Below are 7,350 nucleotides of genomic sequence, written 5' to 3' on the forward strand. Positions count from 1 at the left end.
CTAACTGATTTTTATCCTGTTGTTACTTTTTCAGAGAAAACTACTAATTTTTTCTCATCCATACTTTGAGTGTTGTTGATAGTACCTATTAAAAAGATAAAAAGTGTCGACACATAAAAGATAAGTAACACGTACTCTGCCCTCAATGCTGAGTGGGAAACAATTCACACAAACACAATTTGACTCTCCTGTTGGTAAAACTGAGCTACATTTCCCCAACATAGTTTTGTAATTTCTCAACACAAATCTTCCTCTTTTTGGTTTAGCAACTCTACAATGATATTATGATGAGTGCAGACTTATCAACGTGGCACTTGTACTTTACAGATACTTGCAACTAACATTAATGTTTCTAAATTACAAAAGTATTACAGCAACTTTATGGGATCAAGCTAAAAAAATGTAATTTCCAATTTGTATTACAATGTGCTAAAATACATTAAGATCGATCGGACTGTTTCTCTTTTTTCAAAGGTGGGAACTAAAGGCAGGGGATGGTATATTGATGAAACCAGCTTTGTGCTCTCTATGTATACCCACAGGAATATGATCTGGTTAAACAAGTTTTAAATGTTAATCCCTTTGGTCTTTAGTGCCAACAGAAGGGAGCAAGGCAACAGAAGGAGTTCTTGCTAAGGCATTCACTGCAAACACTAGAAAGATGCAATTTCAACAGCAACTCTTTACTGCTTTACTGAAGGTATGACATCAGTTCCTAAACTAAAATTGCTAGGAGAAAACTCCTCTAGATCATTCCTTAGGCACACAGTACCATTACAATAGTAGTCTGCAAGAAACACCAAGCACCAAATATCACAGTACCATTTTCTCATCTGTCCTTTAATTCGAAGCACATTTGAACGTACAGTTAAGAGGAAGCAGCTTTAGCTTGGAAGACACATCAGGAATTACTCTCCTAGAAAAAAGCAGTGTAACAAGGGATACCCAGGAACCACCTCACCTCAGCCAAGGCTATCGCTTTGGCTTGAAACGCCGACTGCAGACTATGATCAGCTAATTTCACACGCTTCCCGGCACGAAACAGCCCGAAAGCTCCCGAGCTCTCCAGACCACAGCAGAAGACAGGCAAAGGGGTATGAGATAAACCATGCTTCTGAGAATGATTATTTTATCCCAAATGCAGTATTTCCCTTAAGACCCCATCCAGTCCTACCGGGAAGGTCGGGCGGCAGCGGCACCTCCTCGCGGGGGCAGGAGCGAGGGTAACCCTCCCGGAAAGCGCCTGGTACTCCCGTGCCGTGCCGGGGCGGGGGCACGGAGGCAGCGGGCGGCACCCCCCGCTCCTGCCCGCAGCACCCCCGCGGGTGAGGCGGGGAGAGCCGGCACCGCTGCCCCCTCGCCGCTCCCGGGGGAAGGCACTTACTTTCCCTGGTGCGCAAGTTTGAGCGGCAGCGAGGCGAAACTCCGCGTGTGAGCGCCGGGGCGCGGAGCGGGGGGTCCCGGCGCGCTGCTTCTGGGTGTGCGGGCGGGGCGCGGCGCTGCTGCCCCGCCGGCCGGGAACGGGAACGGCCGGGCAGGAGCCTTCGCCCGGCCCCGCGGTTGGCTCACGGCCCGCCGGGTGACTTTCCTGCTGCCGCGGGAACATTTGCATGCGGGGCTGCGAAGGGAGGAGCGCGGAGAGGGGCAGAGCGGGGCGGCCCCGGCCCGGGCTCGGCGGCTCCGCGGCGGAGGAAGGCGCAGCTCCTCCGGCTGGGAAGGGAAGCGCCGCGCCAGGGGGGGCTGTGATGGGGACGAGGTGGGGCAAGGGATGCGGGATATGCCCCCGCCGCGCTGCCGCAGGGGAGCGAGCGCCTGTGTGCCCCAGAGCGAACTTCTTGAGGGAAGCGACCCTCCACTAAAAGTTACAGCTAAATAAAACGGCGTTAGTCTGAGAGACAAAACAGAAAAGGCTGTCTTGTTCCACCAGCAGTCTGAAAAACATCTTGAACTCCAAAATTCCACTGCAAGGAACTTTTAAGGTCCCTTGGAGGCTGGGTTGGGAGAAGCAAAGAACAAGTAAGCTTATCTTTAAATTTTCTTTTCTTTTAAGAATGATTTACTAGCCTGATGAAAAGTGAAATAAAAATTTCACAGGTCAGCAAAACAGGAAATATGAATGCGTGGACGTAACAGCCAGAGGATGCAGCTGAAAAGCTTTACAAGAAGTGGAGTCAAGGTGTCATATATATGCAGCCAGACCACATGGGCAAGTTCAGGTTACGGAGATTTCAAAGGCAAAATATCAAAAGAAAAGCACTTAAGCTTTCCACATAAAGTGTTGACAATAGGGGATGCTGCTTGAGGAACAGTCAAAGCCATACGAAATACTAGATATTCAAAGGTACCTGCACTTTCCTGAGGTCCACCAATACAGTCTAATTTTAAGTTGAAGTTGACTGGGGAGCTGATGGGGATTTGTAAGGGGGCATATAAATAGCTGAAAATAGCTCAATGCAGCTCACACTCTGCTGAGTTTTGGAGAAGAACTTGAATCTTGCCAATAGGACTTAAAGATCTTTAGTGCTGATATAAAGACCTGCCACTCATGGTGATGTGCAATTGGCACAATCCTTTCTCTCTAGCGTGTGCTGCAGTCCTGTCTTGGTCTGTGACTCCAGCACACAGGCTTGATGATCCTGTGGAAGAGAGAGTCTGTAGAAACAGTGAGACCATAATCTGTCACATTTCTTAATCAGTCCCAGATATCCCTCAGCATCTCTGAAATGCAGTGGGCAATAGTTTCTGGTATTCTTTTAATTGCATCATTGGTTATTAAAATAAACTCATGTAGATACTCGGTATAACTATTATAAGGTGAGACAGTACGGAATTCCTCAATAATTAATAAAAAGTTGGTATTAATAAAAGGTTGGTAAACGTTTTCTCCCTTCCCCCAATTTATGTAAAGGTGTGTAATAATAATAACAACAACAACAACAAACAATAAAACAAAAAAACCGAACAACCACATAGCAACCTTTTGACATATGACAAGTTTATACAAAAAGGAAAGATCTAACTAAATATACATCATCTTGGGTTTGGAGATTTTTTTTTTTGGTAGGAGATTTGGATTCCAAAGGTTTATGTAAAATGAGCTATTTCTGTTTGGAAGTTCACTGTTAGTGCCTCATGTTTCCATTTTCTCTATCAGGTAAGTACCTTGATATTGTATCTTTCTTCTTGGAGAAATAGGGTACAGATCCCACATCTATCTTGTTCTCCCTCCTTTCCTCCTCGTTTCTTCATTTCATTATCAAGTATTCCACTAAGTTTAACACTCACCTTCTCCTATCAAAGCATTAGTGAAAATAAAATTTAGTTTTATAAGTGCATAATAGAGTCTAGAAGTCTAGTAGAATACACACTTGCCTATAATGTGAATAATTTGGAAAAATAAAAGAGATGCTGAATTACCCTAATAGGCTGCTGTGCATTAGTAGATTGAGGAGGCATAGCACAAACTCATCAGTTCTGCCCTGAAAGAAGTAATATAAAAAAGGGTTAGAGAGAAATAAATACACTGTGCTTCATAAGAAATAAAAACAAAGACAAATTGTTAGTATAATGTGAAATAAGTTGTGGGTTTGTGTATCCTTGTTGCCATTGCTTAGAGGAATATGTACAAAATCTACTTTAGAAAGCATAAGCAGAAAAGTAATTCTCTCTCTCATTATATCTTCATCAAAAGGGAAAAAGAGCTGATTCCAACCTCCCTTACATCTGTAGATCAGCTGTTCTTCATGTGTTTTAAATGTCTTTGTGTATAGATCAAGAAAGTTGGGGGGTGGTATAAAACAGGGTAAGAACTGAACTTCAACCTTGTTACTGAAGTGGAAGTCCTTGTAGGAAGGACTGTGAGTCACGTTAGCCAGCCAGTGTTCACGCTCGGCAATTGATTTTCTGCTTTGGGAAGATTTGAATCCCAGGCAATGTCTCTACTGCTGAATTAAGCAAGGCTGCAAGGCAATGCTCCAGTATGGAGACCAACTGGCATGGACTGGAGTCCATGTCTGTGCTCTTGGCACCAAGAACATGAGGACCATACCAAACTGGCCCATGTATCCTGGTTTCTGCTGGGATAGAGTTTATTTTCTTCTTATTATCTGGTGCAGTGTGATGTTTTGGATTTAGTATGAGAATAATGCTGATAACACGCTGCAGTTTAGTTGTTGCTCAGTAGTGCTTACCCTAAGTCAAGGACTTTTCAGGTTCCCATGGTCTGCCAGCAGGCAGGTGGACAACAAGCTGGGAGGGAGCACAGCCAGGGCAGCTGATCTGAACTAGCCGAAGGGATATTCCATACCTCGAAATGTTGTGCTCAGTATATAAACTGAGGGGGGTTTCCCAGGAAGAGGCCAATAATGGTCAGGAATGGGCTAGGCATCAAGCAGTGAGTGGTGAGCAACTGTATTGGGAACCACTTGTATTTTCTTGGGTTTTATTCCTCTCTCTCTCTCTCTCCTTTACAGTTGTTGTTGTTATTGTTATTAATAATAATATTATTGTTATCATTATTATTTGTATTATGTTTTATTTTGTTTCAATTATTAAACTGTTCTTTTCTCAACCCTTGAGTTTTTACTTTTTTCTAATTCTCCTCCCCATCCCATTGGGGAGGGACAGTGAGCGAGCAGTTGCGTGGTATTGGGGTAACCCCGTTGCCAGCTGGGGTTAAACCATAACACCATGTTCACTTCCAACTCACCTCAGGAATTTTTTTGAGTGGTAACTGGCCTGGGCCAGGGATCAGTCCAGAAATTTGTCAGTAGACTCAGAGTCCTGTACATCGCCCTGTAGGGTCCAGACCAATCCAGCTACATACCCGTGTGTGGTGGCTGCTGATCACTGTTTGGATTGTGTCCGGGAGCGTGAAGTTGCACAAACTGTGGGGAACAGTGGCTCTCAGCAGTAAATCAAACTTTGTCATGGACAATGAAAGCAGACAGCAAACTTCACTCTATATTTTATATAGTCCTTGATCTCATTGTTGCTGAGTACTTTCTATGGGATGCTTGAATGCATAGCCTGAGTTTAGCTCAGTTGGTCAGAGCATGGTGCTAATAACACCAAGGTCATGGGTTTGATCCCTGAATGGGCCATTCACTTAAGAGTTGGACTCAATGATCCTTGTGGGTCCCTCACAACTCAGAATATAATAAAAGAATTTAAAATAATATAAAAGAAGCAGTAATAGAAAAATAATAGACAGTCATTAAAGCATAAGTGGCACAGGCAGGACAGCAATTTGAGAGATACTCCAAGGAACGCCTGAGTTCATTCAATGACAAAAACACAGGGAAAAGTTCACTGTATAAAATTAGGTTTACAAGGATTTACATTCTTCATAGAAGAAGAGGCAAAGATAAAGCAAAGACATATGTAAAACTGAAACACTGAGGCGTGTATGAGCCAGAGTTTTGGAAACTCATTCTCAATTTGTTAACAGGGTAGAATGTCTTTTCTCTAGAAATTCCAGCATTTACCTGGTCACCACTTGCATTGGTTTTCTGTATATTATTTCTTCCTCAAGGCATTATCATTAAGTACTTAAAATCCAAATTGTCAACATACTTTATAATAATGTAGCAATTTTAAAACAAGTAGTGAAGAGTGGATTACAAAAAATGCAATCCAAGTCAGACATTCTTCACCCAATATTGTCACAGAGAAAAAAACAAATCCCCAGAAAATAAAAGCAGTATGTTTTGACATTCACTTTTTTTTATCATTTCCTTTCTTATTGTAGTGTATTCTTATTTCCTACTATTTTAGAGAAAGTCATGTTGACCAATGTAATAAGAATATTTACAAATTTGATTCTAAGAAATGTGCTCTTCATGTGATAAAGATGGGTTGCTTTTATTTGTTCAAGGAAAAATAATGTAGGAAATAGATTTTACTTTCAAGTATAAGGCAATAAGTTGCACTTTGATGTGTGGATATTCATCAGTTCCTGTTCTTGTTTCCAGTTTGGAGCCTGGGAAAACAAGTTTTGCAACACTTAAGAGAAATGAAAACAAACAAAGAAAAACATTCTTAATTTCTAATGGTAGTTCCACTGTGTTTATTTGAAATGTATCACACAATAATTTACAATCTTGACTAAATTTATTACTAAAATTTTGGAAAATATTTAAAAATACTTTGAGGAATAATACACTGGTCCCTCTACTGACCTGTTGTTCATACTAACACTACACATACTCAATAGGCTAAAGCTGGGAAAGCTGGCATCTTTTCTGTAGACAGTGGTCCACCTAATGCATAACCACTTACATTTTATTGCACTTATATTTTCTGACCATAAATCCTAAATTCAGCCTTTTTTGTTTCATCTTGTTACTTCCAATTCCGATGAACAACTCAAAATATTACAACACATAGAAAAAGTGCTTGTCTTGAGGTACTCTAATTCTGAAAGTTAATAAATGCTGCTCCTTCTGTCTTCGCTGATTTAAAATATTTTATTCACCTGCTATTACCTGGTTTTATACATAGGAATCTTTTCCATTTTGTTCCCATTTCTTTCATGACTCTGAGCAGAAAAATTGCTATTTAGTGAATCAAAATGCATCCAACACTGGAAACCAATTTGAGAACAATCTGGAATGAACTAGATTGTGTTGGTGGGACAGTATCCTGAGTAACCTGATGGAGGCTGCAAATGGTCTACATGGACTTTATAGAATATCCCAATTGCCTTTCTGTAGAAATGGCAGCTCAAATAAAGGATTGTTGTGTTTCTCATGAATATCATCTTACAGAGCCAAGAAAAGCAGCTGGACTGATGGTTCTTCACAACTCATTTGGATAAGCAATGAGAAGGGTGAGCTGGAAACAAGCTGTTACAGGAGCCCTCTGCTTTCAAAGATTTGTGGCCATTTGCAGATACCCTTATTGGTCTGAAGAGGCTACTAAAGAATGTATTTAATTGAAAATTAATTTAGTACATAGTTCTGTGATCACTAATATTGAATTACTTGAAAAAACATATTTGAGCCAATTCAGAAGCAGGTATGTGATCATTTCACATTAGCGAGATCACACAGTGGTGATATTTTGGTCTACTTGTTTGTTTTCTGCCTTATACTCAGGGCATTACACCTAGTATTGCTAGCCTAGATGGGCATCCAACCTGCATCTTACCTGTCCTGTACCACACGAATTGTTAGTTCAGAAACAACATAGTATTTCTGGAGACAGCTTCCACAGTGGTCTGCTGTGGGGGAGTAGCTTTCCTTCCAGGATTCGGCATTTGCTACAGAAAATTTCCTCGTGGAAAGGCACTGGACCCTCGTTAGCATTGCTGCCGTGCTCAAGTTGCTCTTTAACAGCTGCAGTAGCAGT

At 41.6% G+C, this 7,350-nt stretch overlaps 1 protein-coding gene across 1 annotated transcript in view; it reads right to left on the reverse strand.

The window, feature by feature from the left end:
- Positions 1 to 1,217, reverse strand: part of LYN (LYN proto-oncogene, Src family tyrosine kinase) — a 49,699-nt gene extending 48,482 nt beyond the window's left edge. The window contains exon 1 of the mRNA XM_018080177.1: positions 1,175 to 1,217. The gene's annotated coding sequence lies outside the window, so the exon portion shown is untranslated. The remainder of the gene's footprint in view (positions 1 to 1,174) is intronic.
- Positions 1,218 to 7,350: the final 6,133 nt, after the last annotated feature.

This window comes from Manacus vitellinus, unplaced genomic scaffold, assembly GCF_001715985.3.
Source record: "Manacus vitellinus isolate BGI_N305 unplaced genomic scaffold, ASM171598v3 scaffold_1_pilon, whole genome shotgun sequence".
NCBI lineage: Eukaryota > Metazoa > Chordata > Aves > Passeriformes > Pipridae > Manacus > Manacus vitellinus.